At 39.5% G+C, this 25,082-nt stretch overlaps 1 protein-coding gene across 1 annotated transcript in view; it reads left to right on the forward strand.

Annotated features, from left to right (window-relative positions):
- The first annotated feature begins 685 nt into the window (after positions 1-685).
- Positions 686-25,082, forward strand: part of LOC122401454 (lysosomal acid glucosylceramidase-like) — an 82,935-nt gene continuing 58,538 nt past the window's right edge. The window contains exon 1 of the mRNA XM_043403587.1: positions 686-876. The gene's annotated coding sequence lies outside the window, so the exon portion shown is untranslated. The remainder of the gene's footprint in view (positions 877-25,082) is intronic.

The raw sequence follows: 25,082 nt of genomic DNA on the forward strand, positions 1-25,082 counted from the left end.
AAGTTCGACGTGTATACCCCGCGTTATGAAACGCAAGCGAGCAGGTTTCGGCCTACTTCTTTTCGTCTTCCCGTGTCACGGAGCAACGTTATCACAAGGTTTCTCCGTGCAGTTTCAAGTAATCCAGCGATATTTGCGTATAACTTTGTAACAAAGCGTTCATACCCAACTTTCGTACGACATTCCGTATTTCCACTTGTAGAACTCTTGTTACACGTACTAGTGGTTCTTCTTTGGTACCACGGTTTCTCGAATCAAAGGCATTCTCTCATTTTTTATCAACGTATTCGTTAAAGAAAATTTGGACAGCCACCATAAATTTTCAACAAAACTCGGTGGGGCCCCGTATGCACACGATATTCGTGCGGGCCTGAGGCCTCTCTTAGTTTCACCGACGTAATTGAGATGCGCAGAACAAAGTTTTACGCAGGAATAAGAGAGGAATAAATACGAGATAAATAATTAAGTTGTTCGTTGCACGAAGATTTCGTAAATATTTTACGATCGTGTTGTGTTACTATTTTCTTTTCAACTTCTGTTTCTGCTTTAATTTCACACGTACGAAGATGGAGAAAAAGTGTGTGGCTCGTACTTACGTGTATCGGCGTAGTCTTGACAAGCGGCTAAATAAATACGACATGCCGTGGTACGATCGAATTAGTTGTACTTTAAACCTTGTTACAATACTATCGTTATCTAAGACGCGCTCGGGACAGAGAGTGTAGCTGGATTTCTACCAAGCTTGACAATAATTGCTGTCCGCTTGTTCAATTAACGCGTTATCGTTCGTAGAAGTTTATTTCCCCGCGCTTGGTCGCATAATTTCCACAATAAAGCGCCGCCTCGAGGTAAAACCGTTACAACTGCAATCTGAAGGTAAGATACGACCACGTTACGACCCAGTTATTGGCTGCTGATTCGGAATACAAAGTGGCTCGTTCGGTTTCTTAGTTATTGCGAAATCCATTTGTCGTCGCGTGGAACTGCCGCGCGAGTTTGCTATCCGATGTTGTATGAGCATATTAAATAACTCATTAGGCGTACCCTCCTATTTACTAGAGATAGAAGGTGTTAAGATCACTCGAATCGTAAATCACACCTGGCATAACCATATTCAAGCTGTCGGCGTGCCCCTCCGAAAGATAAAGAACACGAGTCTGCAAACGTGTTGCAGTTTCAGACTTTGAAATACAACAACTCGTCGGAGCGGCAAGTCTTAAAATCGAGTTGGTAGACAAATGGTATAATAGAAGTATGGGAGGCTAATATTTTCTGATCACAGCTCATCGTCGCGGATAATAAAGCTCCGCGAATATTTGTCGAATTTTATCAATCGTCAACCCTTGTTCTCTAGATCTAGTCAGATTATACTATTTCTCTTTGGTTCTCTTCTGTTTTTAAACTCGGAATGAAATTTCAAAAGTTCTCTCGATACTTCGGCGTAAGAAGAGCTAAAAACAAAGTAAACATCGTATATCAAAAATATATCGCGATAGGTGCGAGCAAGCACGTAAATACGCTTATGTCGTTGATCCTGATTTAGACTCTAAGTACGAAGAAGAAATATGGTGATTTTCAGAACACGGAAACAATTTCATAATAATAAAATTAACGTTCTTTAAAAGTTCTCGCAGCAAACGTTGATTCTACATCGAAAAATGGTATCGAGTCGTTATGAAAATACGAACAGTTTTTCCTCGATCTACCGTCTTGCCGTTTCAAGACCGCGAGCTTTTAACGTCAGTCGACACCTAGGTAAATATACTTAAGATCGAATGAAACTAGTAATACGTCGACCGATGCTTTCGAACACAAAGTAGACGGAGCAAACTTTCATCGTTCGAGAATAAACGCGAAGGAATAAAGCGCCGTGTGTGTGGTTTGAATACAGGGTGTCCCATAAACTGTTGAAAGAACCAACGAAAAAGGGTGACCTCTCGTAAGAAGGGAAATCTATATTGTCGACTCGATAAGGTTATAATACTGTTATATAGCAAGGCAAACTTTGTAAGAATCAATTTACGAGAATCGATAAAAATGTCGTAGATCAAGTTTTACGCCTCGAATGACGAATTTATTTTACGGTTCACGATATTTTAAAAACTCTTTTAACAAACCAATCTTGCGAATTTCTGTGTCCGTCGTATATACAGGGTGTTCGGCCACCTCTAGCAAAAATTTTAATGAGCGATAGTAGAGGCCAAAATAAGACGAAAATCAAGAATACTAATTTGTTGATGGAAGCTTCGTTAAAAAGTTATTAACAATTAAATTCAAATATTTCAAATCGTTCTGGAAAAATTATTTTCGGTTGCGGGGGTCAACTACAATCATTTTTGGTGAGTACACATACCTCCGAAATCCTATCTACTTTCGAGAAAAAAAATCGAGTAGGTGGTGAAATTTTTCGGCGAAAAAAAATTTTTCAAATCGTTCTAAAAAAATTATTTTCGGTTGCGGGGATCAATTACAATCATTTTTTATCATTACACATACCTCCAAAATCGTACGCACTTTCGAGAAAAAAATTCCTTACTGAAAATCCAATTAGGTGCCTAAATTTTTCAACGGAGAAAAAAAATTGCAAATCGTTGTGGAAAAATTATTTTCGGTTGCGGGGGTCAATTACAATCAGTTTTTGTCATTAGACATACCCACGAAATCCTGCCCACTTTCGAGAAAAAAAATAGAGAAGGTGTGAAATTATTCGAGGAAATTAAAAAATTGCAAATCGTTGTGGAAAAATTATTTTCGGTTGTAGGGTTCAATTACAGTCATTTTTGGTGAATAGACATACCCCCGAAATCTTGCGCATTTTCGAAAAAAAAATTCAGTAAGGGCGGCACTTTAAACGTTAATAACTTTTTAACGAAGCTTCCATCAACAAATTGGCATTCTTGATTTTTGTCTTATTTTGGCCTCTACTATCGCTCATTAAAATTTTTGCTAGAGGTGGCCGAACACCCTGTATATGTATCCATTGACAGATTCAATTCATAGAAACGATATCGATTTCGAGCGAACAAAGATAAATACATGCTTGTCCTTTTGTTCTTCCCGATCGTCGCATTCGTGACGTTTTTACTACGGTTTCCTGCGGGAATATATCTTTGCAGTCATATTGGTTTCTGATAATTAATCACGGGAATCTGTAGAATGGAAGGATTCGCGTGCAACTGCTACACACCTATAGCTATATAGTATACGTTTTGAACGCGCAATAAGTTGTTGCAATTAATCATTGCCGAGGAAAGCTTCGATGATAATACCGAGTTATAAATACGCTACGTACGAAACATCCAATTTTATATACAAATAATTTTGATTTATTCGCGATCGTGTTATTCGTTGTTTCAAATAACTTTTGTGGATCCATTCAAATTTCAATTAGATTATGCAAATATCCGAACTGATAAAATTCTTTTCAATTTTAAACATTTATTTTACAGATCGATCGATCGTATTCAACGCGTGAAAATTAATAAAAAGCCTGGCTGGGGATTCACGGAAGCTAAATAAAACGCGAATAATTTCTTCGCTCGATATAAGTCGCCGTAAATAGACGAAGGCGAGATTTACCAACCAGTCTCGGAGATTTAAGGTACAGCACGTCGAGTGTAAATGTTTGCTTAATAAATTGGCCAGACGTCTCTACCCATCTCCAGAGACATCGGTCGTACATTCTCTACTTTGCGCGTTAAAGTATTTTGCTGCACGCTCGCGAAACATGTCATAGCAGAGTAAATATTGGCGAAAATTTTCAAAGAACCTCCTAGCAGATCTATCCCGGTATCCCGTTTGACTCTTTGATATCTTCGTGAAAGCGAGTATCGTATATTGTTCGATGATTTTCGATATTCACGGGTTTATTTTTCTACTCTGATTGAAGTTTCCTATATACAAACGTGGAGTACAAGCGAGCAAAGTTCATTAGCCACGGTCGAACGGTTGCTTTAACTAATACGATCGAGCATCAATTCGATTAGCGGCTCAAAGCGATACGGTTTCGTGATTTAAAGAGCCTGAAAGTAAAGTGGTCTCGAGTTAAACCGACGCCTCGACTGCAACTTGTGGTTAACTCGGCTGACCGGACGCGAGGCAACTTTTGATTGAATACACCCACCGCCAAGTCCGCGATGAATTTCGTCGGGGAGTAGGTTCATGCATGCGTGATGAATGCGGGGAACTAAAGGGATTGGATTTAAACGAGGTAACTTTCTTTCAATAAGCTCTTCTTAGCGACCATTAAGGAGCTCTTGAAGCATGCAAAAGCACTACGAAGTTTCTCCTCGACAGTTTTATCCAGATATTCCCCTCGAAACGAAGTTACGGCCAGGCGGGACTGCGACTATCTATCGATTCGAAAACGCAGCTAACTGTAAAAAAAATAATTGCCCTTCTTACGCAGAGTGAGCTAGTATAATCAAAAGGGGATAGATCGATTTGTCTACTGTTTTCATTCTAAATTTCATAAATGGTTACGTTCTTATTGGTTGTTATTTTTAATTAGCTGTCCCTTCCGTATGGAAATTTTGCGCGAAGGCGTCGTTAATTTTTCAAACTAATAATCAAAAGGGGATAAATTGATTTGTTTACTGTTTTCGTTCTAAATTTCAGATATGGTTGATCTTATTGGTTGTTATTTTTAATCAGCTGTTCCTTTATATGAAAATTTTGCGCGGGGGCGTCGTTAATTTTTCAAACTAATAATCAAAAGGGGATAGATCGATTTGTCTACTGTTTTCATTCTAAATTTCATAAATGGTTACGTTCTTATTGGTTGTTATTTTTAATTAGCTGTCCCTTCCGTATGGAAATTTTGCGCGAAGGCGTCGTTAATTTTTCAAACTAATAATCAAAAGGGGATAAATTGATTTGTTTACTGTTTTCGTTCTAAATTTCAGAAATGGTTGATCTTATTGGTTGTTATTTTTAATCAGCTGTTCCTTTATATGGAAATTTTGCGCGGGAGCGTCGTTAATTTTCTATTGCAGCGACGGGGTCGACGTCTCCGCAAAGATGACGAATCTTCAGAGGCGAAAACCGCATTCCGCGAGGGGGGTGGCTCTTTGTTTCGCTAATCTCAGCCGTGGACCGTAGATAAAGCCGAGGTCGCTAGTTCTAAACTCGCCCGGTGCTCAGGACCGTTATGTCAAACCGTAGCGACAAGAGAGAGAAGAGAGAGTTATATTGTACTTAGTGGTATATAGGGACGCGCGAGGCTAGGCGAGCCATACACGTCTAGAACGTTGTTACGCCCTCGGCAACCTATTCAAACTTCTCACCCCTTTCGAGGAACCTGCGCGAACCGCCGTGCACCAATCATTAGTGGCCGCTTTTCTCTCCTTTCTTCTACACCTATGCTCTCGCCTCCTTGGTCTTTGACTTGAACTTTCCCGCTCGAAAACTTATTAAACACGCGTCTGGACACCTTGTCCCTCGTTACCATATTAACTACTTAACCCATTATCGACCCTTTCGATTAATAAACCACGTATTTCCCACCGATTAATCAAATAAACGTGGCCATCGACGCTTCGACGATCTCTTCCTGGACGCTACAATGCGTATCATGAATAAACCAATCCTTTAAATTGTAAGGAATTTGATCTGTTGTAAATAAATTAGGCTATAATAGTACTTTCTATTCCTAGATAGTACTATAAAAATAAATATTCAAAAGCAGTTCCGTTAGTTTGTTGCAATTAAACGGATGCACTGTTCAATCTGTGTTTCGTAAATACACCAACTGTACACGAAACTCATTGTATTTTAAATCTTATGTATCATCACCACTACGAATTATATCGAAAATTCAATGATTGCAAGTTTTAATTCTTGTACATTCGCAAATTTTTGATTATTATAAAACATCAGGGTAACGTGCAGGCCAGTTTAAAAGAAGGATATTATTTTCTGCAAACCAGTTTAACGTATGGGTTGATCTATGAGTCGCTATGCATTGTCTTGCATAAAAATTAAATTTTTATTATCGTTTTCTGCCCAAAAGGGTTTTAAATAATTTTCTAACATATTTGTGTTATAGATTCGTACATTAATGAAACGCTTGAAATTTAGTATTTTAGGTTTTCACATAACCATTTCTATTATACACACTAAAGTATTATAATTCTTTCGTTTTATTTACTTAAATAGCATTATACATTATTTTAAAGATCACCATCATAATCTTTTCCTAAGCAGTCAAAATATTTAAATATAGACGACTTGGTATATTTATGATACGTACTAATTTTCATTCACGTTTCGTGAAAACCATGTTGCAGATATAATATCTGAAATTCAACTGTCTCGCGTCATTTTTAGAAGGAATCGATACCTGGAAAACAATCTTATTGCGCGATAATTCAAGATAGTACATCCCACCGTGCACGGTATCGCGTACACAGTTTTACATGCAAAGTATGCCCAGATTGCGTTTCGACGTTGAAATTATGCAACCAGCGAATCGCCACGAATATCAGCGACGATATACAAATCGCGAGGTCGGCAGACACCGCTTTTAAATTACCAATAAGACTTGGAAATAAGCTGACGAGGATTTTCTGACCGAATTATGCGTTCGATTTAATTTTCGACCCGAGAGCCGGATCACGGGATCCTATTGGCTTATCCCCGCAACGTAACTCCGCGTTATAAAACGAAATGTACCACCACCCTCCCCCTCTCTCCGTGTCAATATCTTCCCGACCTGCTCGTAAAACTTTTTCGAAAATTTAATGGCTTCAATAACCCGCGTATGAAAGTCGCCGTACTAAATTTTATGATTATTTGATGAACCACTTCTGAGCTACGGGGCAAACGTCACATGTATAGAATTGTTCAGCCTTTGTTCCTTTTTTTCACATTTTTTAATTTCGTTCCGCCAAACGCAATCGCGATATTGCGTTTCGAAAGAATGACCACAGCCAGATTATCTTTTGTAGCGCTCGTTGGAAAATCCTGGAGCACGAAATCGTAGAGAAACGGCAACTAATCAAACCTTAACGTTGCGTAATAAACACGGGAACTTGGTAAATTTACGAAGCAGACGCGAAACAAGCACGCGTTCTGCGCCAATTCAAGAGTTTCGTAAATTCAGCTTCCCAGCTACGGGGTTAAGTTTTCCGGCTGTTCCGTTCAGACGTTCGTTCCGCGAGGAAAATTTGCGAGCCCGTTGACGCGCGTTGAACCGCGGTTCAGCGACGATTTCATCGGGGACGAAGGAGGATCAGGAATATAGAAATTCGCGGGCAAGTTCCGAAGTAATCAGAGCGTCGCCGTTGCTGGGATTCGGATACTCGGCGTAAACTCGTCCTCCTAATCTGATTTCGTCAGCGACGATTTGCAGTTCGCAGTTTCCGTCGCCTGTATATCGGGGCAAACATTGCACAGTCCGCGTCGTTCGATGCATAGTTAGCTGGACATTCTACCAGGGAAGTTTGCTCGCATAGTTGTGTCCAGCTACGGCCACCCTGCGCATGCATCTTCCCCCGCAGTTTGCTCTTCTAATCTTTCGACGGACAGCTGCACAAGCTATGCAGCGAGCAAACTCGTGCAGACGAATTCTCGATACTTCTTTGTTGCGAAGTAACAAAAGAAACTCTATATTCGATGTGTGTGGCCGCCACAAGAAGGCTTCTTTTGTCCACGATTGTACATAGTTTGGCTAGCTGGCGGAGTAAACCACATTTGTTTTATATAACTTTAACATTCTTCCAGCGTTTTTCCTCATTGAACGATAAGCTAATTCACAGAAACATCGTAACGCGAGCTTAGACACTCTCAATTTCACGGTTCACTCGTCGAACAGCTAGTTGTCCCATCTCGACTCTTTCTATCCGAGCTCTTACGAACCGGAAACTTTCTCTTGTTTCCCGAATATCGCTTCACGTTGGACGAGTTTGAGTTCCTCGAAATTTGATATGTCACTGTTATGAAGATTTTTTTTCTATACATATAACCGCCGCTCGGCCTTAGTTTCCGAGATTTTTCGTTAAAAAGATCGCTGCTACTATAATGAATTCTGTCTATACGTACGTGATTGTGGCAGCGTGTGTGTAAGCATTGAATCGCCGATTGTTTATTGTTTCTATAGATACTTCGAGGCGACCGACAATGGATGCGTATAACGGATATGCTGAAAAACTCGATTTGAGTAGCATAAAGAAGTCTAACCCAAATCTTACTTAAACCTAACTATTCTACCTAGTAACTAATATAATGAATTAAGTCTAGGTTAGATTTTCTTATATCGACCGGCGTAAGGCGGTCGACCATGCATTCATTTTCTATTTCAATTTTCTTTATTTATAATATCCGATATTAGCTTGACATAGTATACATTATTTGTATACTGGTATTTGAATATTGGTTTGTACCAAGTTGATATGGTGTAAATATTGAAATTTCACATAACACTATGTTTGTAAGCAATTACAGTTACGGTATTTCACAAATCTGTTCAGTATTTAGAGTCGCATTTTGATTATTACCTTGGCATCAGTGATTATTTAGTACCTTATTATAAGTCCTTAAAATGAAATTATTTTTTATATAATGGCAGACATTTTTCCAATTTCTGTTAATAACAACGATAATAATAATAATAGTAAAGAATAAAGTTTAATTTTTTATCTCCAACTCAACCAGAGGCTAATTCAGACATAAAAAATCTTCATAACAGTGACCTTGACAACATATTTGAAGGTCATCGAAATTAGTGAGTAATCGCTAAAGTAAATAATTACCTTTGATATAAACAAGGAGCAGCGTACTACTTTTTCTCTCAGTTTCTTTTGCGCCGTATTAAAAAGTAATTAGGAAATAGAGCATCGACAGATTGCATTTTCCTGGAAGTTCCCTTCTGAATTTCCATCATAAATTATTCCCAAGCGTCGGAATTCCTAACAAATTCCAAAGATTTGAATTTTTTTTCGGCATTTCTCGGCTCTTCGTTCAGCAACTTATTAACTTTCCAACCGGGCCGACGTTCGAGAGTTTCTTCCACAAAGAAAGGTACTCCCAGGTCCATAAATAATCAGCCCGGTAGCAGAAGAAGCTACGCAGTTACGAAGTTCACAGCTAACGTTCCTACCGGCGTTCGGTTCCCGCGCTTTTCGAACGAATAAACAAACTCTGCCGACCCGGCTCGCAAACTCATTCGAGTTCATAAATTGCCTTTGACTTTGCTACCGCCTGCTCTCCAAGAACCATATATTCCTCGGTTAACAACGATGCTTTTCTTCCTCGTACGTTACGTTGAAAAACGTTCGATAGAATCACTGCGATTATCGATTTACAAAAACAGGCGGTCGAATTTTGAACTGAAAAAGTTTTAGTGATTATTTAATTTAGAATGTTGCTTACACCCGCAGTAGGATTGCTTCGACTGACGGAGGGGGGGGATATCGAGGCTACGAATATTTAATGTTTTAATTAAACTGATGTTGGGACATCGCAATTACGGACACGAATTAACACGTGTGTTGACACACGATATTCAGGCGAGACTCGAATTTCGCGCGAATAATTCTCTCTGTTGAGCAAAAAATTTGTATTTCTCAAAGTTCGTTCGACGAGCAAAGGGACGTACCGTTGTTGTTTGAATACGATATAATGTATGTATATGAATGACATTTCTAAGGTATTCCAACACTCTAAATTTTTAGTATAAGATCTTAAGATATATACAGGGTGGGGCAATAACTATGTCCACCTTGAATATCTCCCTTATTTGTAATAATATTAAAAGATTTTATATACAAAACTTGCACGGTACAGAGGGGGACACATTGTGATATAAATCGTAATTGTTATTTCGCGTCGTAACAATATGTGTTTGTAATCAGCAAAGTGCTCAATCGATTCAAGATGACCTTAACAGTCTTCAGAATTGGTGCTCATTAAATAAATTGTCCCTCGATCTAGATAAGTGTTATATAGTTAAGTTTAGTAATAAGGAAAATAATCCGATTTGGATCAAACGGTACGATCGATGTTATTTCGAAGGGGACGATGCAAAATTTGCTCGACAGTTGGCACCACGATGCAGTAAGGAGAATGAATTCAGTACTTGTTTATACGGCTTGACTTTCGCGATTTATTCATGAAATATTCTCGACCCCGCCCTTCGTCGCCTATTCTACTCTTTTATGCGTTTCGCTTAGAAATCGCCTTTTTTTCGCCGTTCGGCAGTGCACTTGGCAAAAATACCTTTCCATTTATAGTTTTCGAGAAACGCGTCTCGCGAGTACGGAAATGCATCTTGCAAAGTGCTTCGGGATTTTTCAACGGATCTTTACTCTTCGCTTCGATGGGTTCCTCGATGAATCGTGCACCGACGCTTCCATTATATCGAAAAAAACTTTTGTGATATTTTTTCCGGGTGTCGTTCGAAGCACACTTATTTACATATCTTTTTCGAAGCAACACAATTTCATACAAATTCTTAGTCGAGCAACTTTGATTAAAAATCCCGGGCGAAAATAATTTTTGAACAAAACGAATTAGACCAGCAACGATTCTATCGTCGGTGAAATTTTAATAACGAGGAGGAAAGCGTGGCTTAAACGTCCGCGGCATTTGGAACACAAATTCTTTGAACGTAGTTACAACGGACTAACGAGACGACTTTGATAAATTGAAATTGTTAAAGCGCGGAGGAGCTACTGGCGTCGATGACAATTTCTGAAAATTCGTTGAGTTGGCTCAATTACGGCGGTAATTACCATCAGCGACGTCAAAGGACTAATTGGTAGCACGTTCTGGCGGTAAGAATACAACCATAATTTCTGCGTCCCCGACGTTCCACATTTAGCGCTCGCGACTTGCAGGCGATTTCTTTTTTTTCTTTCGTGTCAGTACTACTCGACTTGTTGGAATTCGCAATACGGTATATCCATCGTAACAATCTTGGCAGCTAAAAATACGGTACGCATTCTTCCGGGAAATTGAATTCTTTAATTCTCGTTGACGCACAGTGGGGCCCATTGCACGCCAAACGCGGTAAAGAGTGGTTTTATACAAATATACCCACAATGAAATAATGATTCACTAATAGTTAATGGAACACATGGGCCATGATTTAGTATGATTTTTTTTATCATTTGTCAATTTTTGATACGACTACATGATTTTCAAATGTTCAATCTTGAAATCGTCCAAAATTATAATCATCGTTTATTGTTGCTTTGATTTTTCAAAGTAAATGATGAGTAATTGAATTAAATTTACTTAGTACGCATTTAAATTACACCAAAGTACACTTTTATGTCTCCAACATTTTTTCAGTTATAACTAATTGAACATGTTCAGTTTTCATTTTCTTTTTTAATTATGAATGCAGTATGATGCAGTGTTCATTTTAGTTGCTTTTTGTAGAGTGAAGCCTTACCTATTTAAAAAAAAAATTAGCTGCTATTAGCTGCTACTGCGAAAAATACAAAGATGATCAACTGTTTCGGCACGTGCGAACGTCGGCGATTGCGAGCATTGTTACGATTTTCAAAAATACTTGTAAGTTGTGAGTGAAATATTTAGTGTTAAAGTAATGGAATTTCCAAGTGAAGCAGGTAGGTACAGATATATGTATATTTGAATCTCGATATTTTTCTTCATCTTCTATACATATAACAATAACAATGCTCGAATTTTTCGCAGTAGCAGCTAGTAGCAGCTAATTTTTTTTTTTTTAAAGAAGGTACGGCTTCACTCTACAAAAAGCAACTGAAATGAACACTGCATCGCACTGCATTCATAATTAAAAAATAAAATGAAAACCGAACATGTTCAATTAGTTATAACTGAAAAAATGTTGGAGGTATAAAAGTGTACTTTGGTGTAATTTAAATACGTACTAAGTAAAAATTCAATTACTCATCATTTACTTTGAAGAATCAAAGCAACAATAAACGATGATTTTAAGATTGAACATTTGAAAATCATGTAGTCGTACCAAAAATCGACAAATGATAAAAAAAATCATACTAAATCATGGCCCATGTGTCCCATTAACTATTAGTCATTATTTCATAGTGGGTATATTTGTACAAAACCACTTTTTACCGAGTTTGGCGTGCAATGGGCCCCACTGTGCGACGTTAAAACGATATGTGAGAATTATTCGCAGAATTAGAATTGCAGAATGTGGCGATAAAGCAATGTTTCTGATATGAAAAGATACAAAATTCTCCGGTTTCGGTTTGCACGAACGTGCACGGATGGTAACTGCAAAATGGTAGGAGAGGATGATTAGAAGCCAGGGATGCTTATAGACCTTAAACGAAGTATGTGGTGCTAAAGGAGGTAATCTTGAGATTCCATACGGTTCGTGTCAAGGGTGTAATTGGAGCCCGAAGGCAATCACGAGATTATCTCGGACATCGTTCGCTTGTCATGTCTCTCGACAACCTTTACACGCTATTACCTTCCGATAGAAACAAAGGTACCCGGAGGAGGCTTCATTAAGTTGTCGCTCTAGCAACGAAGCGCCGATAGTTTCGGTTAAATGAAATACAGGTCAGCTATAAATACCAATCTATCGATGGAAAGTTTAACATCGACCATTTACGTTAGAACGCTCGGCTTCCTCGGATAAAGCCGAACAATGCACGCTCTGCTGGAGAACTTCCACGGCTAAAACCGCTTAGAATATTTGGACGCACTAGGGATAAGGGCAGAGGGGAATGAATATCGATCGGAATCCAACGAAACATTTTCCACCACCAGTGTTAAGAAATCTCTGGCCATTTAGCGATCGATTTGCTAATTAAGGGGGTCTCTTTCTGTACATCGCATTTTTTTTTTATGCTCTCATTGGTATTTTTTTTATAAAGAAACTATGCAAGTTCTTGCACCGATATACAGAGTGTTCGGCCACCGTTGGGAAAAATTTTAATGGGAGATTCTAGAGGCCAAAACAAGACGAAAATCAAGAATATCAATTTGTTGATGGGGGCGCCGTTAAAAAATTATTAAAAAATTGAATTGAAAAATTTTTAATCGTCCTGAATGAATTATTTTCAGTTGCAGGGGTCAATTACAATCAATTTGGTGAATATACAAACCCTCCAATTCCTACGCACTTTCGACAAAAAAATTCTTTAACGAAAATACAATGTCTGACCTTGACATTCCGAATACCCTGAAATTTCAAAAAGTTTCAAATCATTCTGAAAAAATTATTTTCGGTTGCGGGGGACAATTACAATTATTTTTGTTGAATACACATACCCCCGAAATCCTACGCACTTTCGAGGAAAAAAATCAGCCAATTCGGAAAAGATAGTTTTGAGGAACAGGCGTCTAAACAAAAGCATCAGACGGTACAAACAAGTGTAGCTCGATCGAGCAATACGTATACCTTCGTTGATTTTAGGAGTTCAATGATACGCTTTTGCGCACATATTTCTAAGACTACATCCTTTAAGAAAATGCAACAGAAAAATCGAATTTTAAGGAGAACAAAGTCAAAACAGGCGCACATTAGGCGCGCAACTTTTGAAAGGAACTTCGCACCGGGTGTTAACATCGAGCCGGCGAATTTCTCTCCTGGCAAATTTGATTTTCTGCTCGGTGTTGCTGACACGCAGACAATGGCCAGTATGGGCCTTCCAAAGTGGTGCACTCCCTCGGGCGTTAGCAGTCTAATAGCTTCCTCGTAATAATCGGCATAAAGCGCGGAGCTTCCCTTTTCCTCGTTTCTCTCGGGGAAGCGTCACGGCGGCTCTATTAAAGTATTTCGTCTAACTTCTCCTGGTTCTTTGAAGACCAAGGGAAGAGAAACGAGAATGCTTCTTCCCTCGGTAGAATATGTACGTAGCGCGGAAAGCTTTTCGTCGCGCGGTAGTTGTATACGAGGAAACCGAGTGGCTTTCAGTCGCGACGATTCTCAAAGTACGCGTCTGCTTTTTGTTGTCTGTCCTCGAATGGAAGGAACCAACGGAGAAGGGGGGATCTCGTTGCAGATGCTGTTTCGAAGGAAGCGACGACGAACGGCTCGAAATCCATTTAACTGTAAATCGTTTTCCCCGCCGACTTCCGTCGCGAACTAGACGAAACACGGAACACGTTAAACAGACCCCTGGTTTTCCTTTTTCTCGTGCACGCGCGGTTCTGCCTATGGGAAATTAACGTTGAACTCGTAAAATCACGCTCGTAAAAACTCAAAGTTCCATCGAACGTTTTATATAGAATCTTTGCAACGATTTGTCGCTTTAGAAATTTTTATTCGGTCCCGGTAATCGATATTAACGCGATAGCGCGGCATGAAACGAGAACCGATTATTTGAAATGAAATATGAATGAATCCTCTCGATAAATACGCGCGCGAGTTCAGATATCACATATATTTTCGATCGACGTGAAAAATACGTCCGTAATGCGCATTCGACGCACCATAAACCAAGAATTACGACCTCTACAAATGGGGACCCTCTTTTATAATTTGTTGTTTTTGTTGTATAACTAACTCATAAGCCAACATAGATACCGCATTAGAATCATCCTTATTAGAATCTCCTGCTGTTCGATTGTGCCAAGCGAAATTTCCTGAACGAAACTGTCCATCGCGTAGTACATATGAAAAGGTGGTCAAACAGTTTTTCGAAAGTGGTAGGTGTCAATACAAAGAAGCGATTTCCGAATGACGTCTTGGTCTCTAAAGTCTCGATAGACAAAAGTTTTTCGTTTCCATTTAATTTTCGATCTCAAAGGTCATTTCGAGGTCATGTAAGGTACATATCTGAACGTATTTTTATATCAGCTACACGATGCAATAAAAAAAATTATACAATTATACGCAAAAAAACATCGATAACCTTGTAAACTCCAAAAAAAATTATCCTAGAAAAAAAATTTTGTTGCAACAGAAGGGTTTCTTCAAACCATTCAAATAGCATACAAAATATTTTTTGTACCCTCACAATTAGAGGAGATATTTAGGTGGCCTTATTCAGGTGGACCACCCTGTATATGTATAAAATGAAAGGCCTGACTCACTGACTCATCAACGCCCAGGCTAAGCCCTTGGACATAAAAAGCTGAAGTTTTGCACAGAGGTTTCCTTTATGAGGTATACAAGAAATGAGAAAGGATATTCCGAAATTCAGCCCCCAAGGGGGTGAAAAGGGGTTGCAACGTTTGTATGAGGAATATTTTATTTGTGGTCGGATTTACTTGAAACTTGATCTTAATGCTCTTTGACATAATTAATCAAACACCTGTTTCGGCATTTTAAGAAATTCTACCCCTGAAGGGGTGAAAGGGGGTTACAACGTTTGTATGACACATATTTTGTTCGTTGTCGAATTTGCTTCATACTTGGTCTTAATACTTTTTGATATAATTAATCAAACACTTATTCCGGTTTTTTTAAAATTCAACCTCTGAAGGGGTGAAAAGGGGTTGCAACGTTTGTATGAGGAATATTTTATTTGTGGTCGGATTTACTTGAAACTCGATCTTAATGCTCTTTGACATAATTAATCAAACACCTGTTTCGGCATTTTAAGAAATTCTACCCCTGAAGGGGTGAAAGGGGGTTACAACGTTTGTATGACACATATTTTGTTCGTGGTCGGATTTACCTGATACTTGGTCTGAATGCTCATTGATACACTTATTTCGCATTAAAGTTGCCTCATTTCCGTAAATGGATCTAGAAACTTCAAATTTAACATGTAAGTACGTAATTATTATCTTATCACTAAACCGTTGCAATGGTGTAAATTCGCCTAAATATCGGTATGGGTGTCGTTCTGAAGGTTTTTGGGACGTTATTTACGAAAGTAAGATGGCGACATGACATAAAATTAAAACTCTATAGAGGTGAATGGGGGCTTAAAAGGTTTTATGGAGAAACAATATCAATTTCCGAGGAAACTAAACGGTTTCCTGTGCAAGCGAAGCTGCGGGCAAAAGCTAGTGGTTGATAAAAATGATATTGGGAAATTATTATAACTAAAGCGGTAGTTTTACTAAGTTTGCGAAAGCACGTCAACTCCCGAAATACCAAGGAGGAATCGCGAAAGTGTAGAACAGTAGACGGTTTATGGTTGCAAACAATAGCGGTCTCGAGGAAACCGCATCATTTCCGATGTACCTTAACGTCAAAGGAGTTCTGTCATTTCCGTGGTTTGGCCAAAGGGAAAAGCAAGCTGCTCGTATTATGTCAAGGTAATTCGATGTGCAAGGGTAAAGAAGGTCCGCCTTCCGAGTCGAGGGATCATTCAGTCCCTCAAACGAATCGATCCGGAATCATTGCCAGGCTCGACGTACGAAAGGAGCACAATGACTGAAGCAGAAATTGCGATTTTCAGCTTGACGTACTTCCCTGACCGTTTTCTCCCGTGAGCCGCGGAATATAATTTCATGGCGTTCTACCTTTGCCGCGGCGTCCGCCAGACTAACGGGGCATTAGTTTTCAGAAAATAGCGTCGCTCGCTACGCGGCACATTATAAAAATTCAACGGATTTTCGTTCGGCAAAACGACCCTTTCGAAACTTTGTTATTACCCGCTGCTTCCCGTTTTAAAAATCATTAAAACCGCCACAGCTCGAAATTTACATTAAGAAATTATATTTTAGCTCGGCATTTTCCCCTTTTTTCCGCTAAATTTTGGCGCGAGAAATCGCGATGCAACAGGAGCAGGACGAAAATTTGCATTTTAATAAATAAAGTTAATCTAGTTACTGGCGAGTTTCCGTTATAGTGAACTCTTCGAATATAGATCTGCCATTAATCAGTTTCCCCTTTTAACTACTTTCCGGGTCGAATAGCAACGCGTTCCTCGTAAAAGTGAATTATTCCTTTCGTACGGCGAATATACAATCAGCGAAGAAATTGCGATTCTTGGAGCGACACAGTTCGACTCTGCGGCGTGCGAATTCCCCGATGGTTCGACCCTTCGATGCGTCACATTTTAAAAAGCGCAAAGGTGCACGAGGTTGAATCCATGGCACGAATGGTCGAACAGAAACTGGATTCCGGAATATAAGTTCTTCGATTTCGGTTCGGAGACGCTGTCGTCGACGTCAGACGCTCCGTGAAACTATCCCCGACGCCCGTTTCTTCTATTTCCTCTATTTGCGAGAGTGCAGCCCGGAAAATTTAACATGAAACTGATATATTTCACCCGGCGGAACAAAAATATTCGTTTTTTCGTTCTATCCGACGTTTTAAGAAACACTCGTCCCGAGGAAAAAGACGGAAATAAGTAATTCTTCTGGCCCTTCTATATACGGTGTGCTCGCAATGTTATCGGTATCGGGTGGAAATATTGGCGGTTGATCGAAAGCAGAAACGGCGTTGAAATGCACGCGCCTCGAAACCTCGCTGGAAAATGAAACGAAAAGACGAGGTCCGTACGGAATATGCAAGGTACGGTGTGTATCTCGTCGAAGAAAATTTACCTCCGAGAAAATAAACGCTGCGGCGGTCGGTGCAACGGGTAAGGCGCCGCATATTATAAACATTGACGCAGAGACGTAAACTTTAGGCCGACTTATTGTCGCCAGCGATACGCGACACCCTTAATGGGCCATTCTACTTTGTAGGCAAGAAAAATACATGTCTCTTTATGATTTTTTTGCAGGCTATTAAAGAGCGATTAATTCGGGGTTTTCTAGATATATTTATTATATATTTTAATTTTTTCAACGCATAATATCTATTGATTACGCTGTTTTTGTTGATCAACGAACAACAGTTTTTACGAACGGCGCCCAAAGATATTCTTAATATAGATAAGTGTTGGATCTCTGGCCTCTGAACCATTAGTTCTGGCTCATCGCCTCTTAGTCGCCTAGATGACAAGCCCTTGTTCATTTTGTCAACAAGGGTAGAGTTCACCTAGGTTCGTCATACCATGCCCCTTTTTCCTTTCTTTAGTTTTAGTATATAAGATTTAGAAAGTATGCAAGATGCAGCATTACATTCTTGACTGTCTGACTGTCAGGCTCGTTTTAATGTCCGCCATTGTTCGCTTGAAATATGTATATATTCATATTTCACCCGCGTACTAATTTCTTCAACCCGGACTTCAACATAAGTTTGATTATCGCATGAATTAGGATCTTTTAAAAAAAAAAACGAAAAAAGGCAAAATGGCAGCTATTTTACGAAAAAATACTGAATATTTTCATATATTCGGTTGCTTTTTTGTTAATAAAAGAAAAAGTATTGCATATATCGCAATTATCCTAATTCATGCCATAGAGAGACCACTTCTAAAGATACTGTATAAATTTGATGTTGATATCTTGAATAGTTTCACGTCCAGTTGTTATACCTGAGCTTGGTACATTTCAGCAGGCTATAACTTCGTTAGTTTTCCAAATTTCAATTTAATATTTGATAGATATATTTTCGAGACTACATCCTAAAAGAAAATGTTAGAAATGTTGAAATAAATAAATGCCTGAAGCGGGCCATGTGCTTCTCCTTGGCGCGTCTCCCCCTCTTAAAGGAAGATCGGCCACGACACTTGGAAAAAGGAGGGCCGTACTGTCAAGGGTGCCCTCGCGACTCTGGGTTTCTGTCAGGGTACAGAATTGTGTTGGCTTTTGCCGTGAACAGTCACAGAGTACAGTTTCAGAAAGTCCACCTCGTGTCAATTTTATTAAAACGCCCGAACGCTATCCTGACCATAATACAACTGTTTGGGCTTCGGTGAGTCGACGAGGCTTGTGACACAGACCGCGTTTTTGTCAAGGCCAGCATAGGCAAAGTTAGAATTTCATTTATCGAACAAAATGTCATAAACTTGGTCGGCGAAGGCAGTCTCGAGTGGTTGCAACCCCAGCGGACTGTCGGTTGGCCCACACGTGCTTGGATTCGTATACCTGGACCTCCCTTGTTCGTAGTTAGTTTTGCTCCACCTTGGACGCCAAGCTACATTGGCATCGTTGCACCCCCATCGAAGGGGGTGCAAAAGCCCAACGCCTTAGGAAAACGGCAGAACGTCGTCACTTCGTTTTTGGTATCCAAACACTTGGGTTTTAGCATAGAACCAAACCACTTCGCTTACCATTTTCAACTATCAGATAGTGCGCTAGCCTTCCATAGTCTGTGTATAATCGCGGTCACGTGTATATTTTTGTTGAGTTTTAAATATAATACAACCACAATCAGTCTCGTCAGTCCCCTGAAAAAGGGCTGGTCCTTCGAACCTTTTAGTCGACACACCACGTGCAATCTTTCAACATCCGGATCGATGCCCATTCGACTTCGGATTAAACAACAACCTTACTTACAAAAACGCAAAAAAAATTTGATTTTTTAAATCCCACAAAGTAGAAAGGCCCCTTAAACAACGACCCTGCTAGGAAAGGAATCTCAAGTGTGATTCCTAGGACGGTCAAACGGCGTGCAACGAGACCTACGACGGGGCCTGACTTTGGCAGTCCGACGCCAACGCCGGAACGATTCGGTCGAATAAAGACATACGAGCGAAACACGACTACGTTATTCTCCTTCACCCACACCCGCTAACGTAGCCACTTTACGATTCAATCGCCACGGTCGTTTTTTATTCTTCCAGTTCGTGACAAGTCAATTCTTTAATGGAATCGATACGCTCCTCTTTGCGATTCCATTAAACTGTTTGACGACCGCCGTTCCGTTAATTATGACTCGTTAAAAACTCGATGCTTTAACGATTGGATTTGCGCGACTAATTTACTTATTCGGTAATCGAGCGATCATGTTGGAACGATTCTTTCGAAAGATTCAAGTAGTCGATGCCTTTCTGTCGGTATCTCGCGTATGAGTCAGAGAACATTTAAGGGGACCAGGCAATCAGAAAATTGTTTTTTGTTGGTTTTTCTCTTCTAAACGAGAAAGTTTTCTTTATGTGACGAAAACCATCGACGCGTGTGTTGCGTTTCACGTTTCGAGATACAAGTCAAGAGGGTGCAGCTGTGTCCCTTCCTTGGCTTATTTGGACAAAGTATAGCACTGACATTTTCATTCTGTATGTTTCTTTCAAACCGTGCAGACGTGCCTTCCAAGTGTTTCTAATAAAGCTTAATTAAAAGTTACATCGTCCAAATTGTTTTTTTACTCCATCACCTATTTCCAATATCTTTCGAAAGTAATACTATTTAGAAATTAAATGCCAAAGTTTCATGACGTTGTGGTGAAAAATAAGGATTTGGAAGATGTAAACGTCGAGCGCGACAAAAACCAAAACACCGTGTAAAATTATTTGTATCAATCTGACTGCCTGGTCTCATAAACAGGAAGTGCTTGGCAGGAAGCACATATCGTAAACATTGTTGTTGGAAGTAAACGTTGTTAATCCTTGCGTAATATCAGCAGGTCGAGTCGAGAGAGAGCGCATGCTCGATTTGATTCGAATCCCGTTATCGTTGCTGGGAAAAATAGAGCAAGAAACCCGAATGCAATCGCGGAGCGTCAAGGAAACGTTGAAATGCATGGACGTCGAGCTTTTTCAGCGGCTCGATATCGTATCGATCCCACGGGTAGTATCGGCTCTCGCGAAGGAACCAAAAACAGCAGAACAGCGAAACTGTTATACCAGATTCGGACACTTTCCCTCGCGAGGAAAATATAAAGAAAATACCTAGGATCGTATAAATTCGAATCGTAATCGATGGGAGATCGAGTACCGATAACCGTTCGATGGGTTTGTTGTCCGCGAGACGGAACGACGTCGTAACAATGAAATTATCGAGCGGAAGTCGCGGTGCTCTGGATTTTAATTGGCCTCGACCGAACGAATCCTTTTCTCGATCCTCCTTACGACGCGGCGAACGTTTACTTCATTAGAGAATCGAAACGCATAATGGACGGAGACAGAAAAGGGGAATGCGAGCTGTAGCAGGCTAAAGGAGAGAGACGGATAGTTTCGGGATAAAGGTAAAAAAAAGGACGACGTCCGGAACTTCAACGTCAACAATTTCCGTCTACGTTTCTACTTTTTAATTACAGAGTCGCGCGGGCCTCTGGGCGTTCGCAGCGGAGACGACAGTCCCGCTTGACGAGGCTGCCTCCGTCTGAATCCTCCATTCACGCCATTTTTTGCGGTCTTCCCATTACCGAGATTGTGTGTCTTTCGCTTATTCACCCTTCGTTATGTCTTCCACTCTTCGGCCTCGGCAACCTAACGATCCGGGTCCCTCTCACGCCCAGCCAACGGGAACTGAAACGCTGCGAGCACACCCCCGCTGTTAACTGGATTTTGCGTAAGTTGGCCCGATTTTCGGTGAACTTTTTAATCAAAATCGTTCCGGCTCTTTGGCCAATCCAAATATTTTCACGAGACGCGGAGATTTTCGGAAGCACCTACCGAATCCGATACATTTTTCATGCGCAAACAAAATATCCAATTTGCGGAGGGAATTTGCAAAAATAAATATTTCCAGACTAACTATTCGAAGAGATCGAAGAAAACGTTGCGTACGTGGATATACAGGGTGTTCGACCACACCTGGGAAAAATTTTAGTGGGAGATTCTAGGAGCTAAAATAAGACGAAAATCAGGAACACCAATTTGTTGATTGAAGCTTCGTTAAAAAGTTATTGAAAGATTAAATTAGAAATATTTCAAATCGTTCTGAAAAAATTATTTTTGGTTGCGGGGGTCAATTACAATCATTTTTGGTCAATAGATATACCCTCGAATTCTTACCCACTTTCGAGAAAATATTCCTTACCGAAAATATAATTTCAGGCTAGAAATGGTCCTCCGAAATTTCGTACCTACGTTTAAAACATCATAACTTTTGAACGCATTGGACGATTTCAATGTTTAAAAATGCAAACGATGCGTATGTTAATCAAGAATATGTAAAAATTTTAAAAATTTTCGAAAAATTGTTCCTTGGCCCCGGAAAATGAGAAAAACCCTATAAAAATGGTCCAATCTTCAAACGACCATAACTTCTACAATAGTGAATATATTTCAATGGAACTTTTTTCTGAAGTAGTACTAATGGGTACCTACAAAAAAGTATTAGACATAATTTCCATAGGACGTCAAACAAATTTATTAAAAATGAAAATCGAATTTTAAAAAAAAAATCGAGATGGATTAGGTTTCAAACCGTTGTAAAAAAATTATTTTTAGCTGCAGAAATCAATTATAGTCATTTTTGATGAATAGATATACCTCCGAAATCCTACGTACTTTCGAGAAAAAAATTCTTTACGGAGAATACAATGTCTGACCCTAACATTCCGATTCCCCTGAAATTTCCAAAATTTTCAAATCATTCTGGAAAAATTATTTTCGGCTGCGGGAGTCAATTACAATCATTTTTGGGAAATAGTCATACCGCCGAAATCCTACGCACTGTCGCGAAAAAATTTTTTTACTGAAAATATGCTGTGTGGTCGAAAACGTTTCTGTATATACCTTTGTTCGGTCACCTCTGGGAGAAATTTTAATGGAGGATTCTAGAGGCCAAAATAAGACGAAAATCAAGAATGCCAATTTGTTGATGGAGGCTTCGTTAAAAAGTTATTAACGTTTAAATTTCCGCCCGTACTGATTTTTTTCCCCGAAAATACGCAAGATTTCGGGGGTATGTCTATTCACCAAAAATGATTGTAATTGTCCCCCGCAACCAAAAACAATTTTTCCAGAACGATTTGAAATTTTTGAATTTAATTGTTAATAAGTTTTTAACGAAGGCTCCATCAACAAATTGGTATTCTTGATTCTCGTCTTATTTTAGCCTGTAGAATCCCCCATTAAAATTTTTCCCAGAGGTGACCAAACACCTTGTATATATAACTGAAAGGGTTGGAAACGGTGAAACCGCAACTGGACCGTTTATTATGAGTCAAATTTTAATTAATAAAATTATTATACATCTTGTTTAGACTAGAAGGGCACGGGGGGGGAGGGGATCTGACCCGCGTCTTACACGCACCTATGGCGGTATAGACAGAATCATTTAACCCGAGTGTGCCCAGATAATGCGATTATGGTTATCCGAAGTACGTATAGGTTCGGTGATTACGGTTTAGAATTAATCAGAATTAGCACGATTTGTGTAAGATTATAGCGGCTGTATCGTAACGTATGGAGTCCGTTTCAATTACTTCTACGACTTCGATGTATCTTTTCTATATAAGTTCCCTAATTAACGCACAAGCAGCGGATAGAGTTACGCCTGGCCGGATGTTGCTTCCTAGGATTCGTGGTTCTGTAAACAATGCATTATCCGACACCGTGTAGTTAAGCAACTTCCAGTTTGAAGTGATCGCCTGACTTGGCCTCCAAGCCACGTACCAAACCATATCCGATCCTCAACCCAAATATAAATCCAATTTTGAATAATTTGTAAATGCGTTAAATTTCACATCGAGTATTATTTACATTAAAAACATATTATGTGATCATATGTGTGTCGTGATCCATCTTAAACCAACCTCGAAGCTCCAACAAGAAGTATTACAAGTCGTTGAAACGAATAGGAGCTTTTACAAAACCAGAAAGGACATCTTTTTCCCTCCTTCCGCGCTTAATTTCCTATGTCGTTCGGTATTTTACGGAAAAACGATTCTCTGCACGTGTGAAATGCGGGCGCCCCTTTAACGGTTACTATTCTCTCGTCCTAGTCTTATCGAGAAATTAGAAGGTCGCTATCTCCATGGCGTCCAGCTCTCGAGAGACCAAGTAAAAACTTCAGCATTCCATTCTTCCTACTTCGCTGAGATAACAGATCGAGTTAGCGATAAAATCACCCTAGACAATAAACCACGAGAAGAGAATACGTAATAAAGAGTCGCTTAAGGGGCTCTTCTACTGTAAACGGCCAAAAAATTCGATTTTTTTAGAAATATGTGTGCAAAAGCAAAAATTAACGAAGGCTCTTAATGAGGCTCTGTACTGCCACTAATTTCGACTATTTCCCGTTGTAAGAATTTGTGAATATTACTGATGAAGTAATAAATATATATGAGAAACGCCGATGCAAGAACTTGCATAGTTTATTTACAAAAAAATACCAAAAAGAACATAAAAAAATGCGTCTTACAGTAAAAAACCCCCTTAAGAGCCCGTTGAAAACCGAAATCAGTTACAGCTTACAGCAAATTTCGCATTTTAAAATATCCAAGCTTCCCACAACACGTTTGACGCGTGATTCCGGACTTTTTTATAATAATCAGTACAGATGCAAGTCGAAAGGATTAATTTCCTCGACAAACTTTCCGTAGGAAACGTAGGAGAGAAAACGAAAATCGTGTCTGACTGTAGCTGTGTATTATCTACTGCAGTGCCCGTAGTAGCGCCGCCATTTATCACTGACAAAAGTACAACTGTAAAACGGCCGGATAACAAACTCGTTTAGTTATGTTAATGAAGCATTAATGCCGGCGATAAGGGGGCCGGTTTCTAAACGGGCGGTGAATTAAGCCTTAGAAAAAGAATTGCGTCGCAAAAAGGGCATAGCGAGCGCAACGTAACGCTTTCAAGATGGCTTTAAACGCGCGAGTTAATTTACGGGCGACCGATCGTGCAAAAATTTTATTCTCGCCATGTGCAAGGTGTGGATACAAGAACGATGAATTCTAGTAACTTTTCGTACGAAATTTACACGGGAAAATTCTTTTTTTTACGTAAAAATCGTTAGCGTAGAAAGTTTTGCGGCCGTAAAAGTCGAAATAACAATAAAGAAACGTAGCCTCGCGTATAGATCGCGGTACTGCTCTTTACGCTTCGATCAATATTACAAAATTGATATAAGGAAAGAATACAAGAATATTTATTAAACGTGTAACAAGTATTGCAGAGAGCATTTATTTTATTTGAAACCGAAAACGTATAAAACGCGAACCGTTGACCGTAGTTTGTGGCTCCATTATTTTTGATTCGCGAACGAACATTAATGCATTAGTAGCATTATCAAGGTAGTAAATATAAAATATGTCGCGACGTAAAATGTATGTGCATTCCGTAGCTCTAGCTCGATTAAATTCGTCCGACCAATAGCGAGAAATAAAATGCAAAATGTAACCGGAATTAAATTTAGTACCCATCGCGTCGGAGAATTTTTACGGTTCCCATGTAAATACTTTCCGGCTGGATTTTTAATGAAAAATTTATGAA

The sequence above is a fragment of the Colletes gigas genome, unplaced genomic scaffold (assembly GCF_013123115.1).
Source record: "Colletes gigas isolate AHSC1104 unplaced genomic scaffold, ASM1312311v1 Colletes_gigas_Sc00025, whole genome shotgun sequence".
Lineage (NCBI taxonomy): Eukaryota > Metazoa > Arthropoda > Insecta > Hymenoptera > Colletidae > Colletes > Colletes gigas.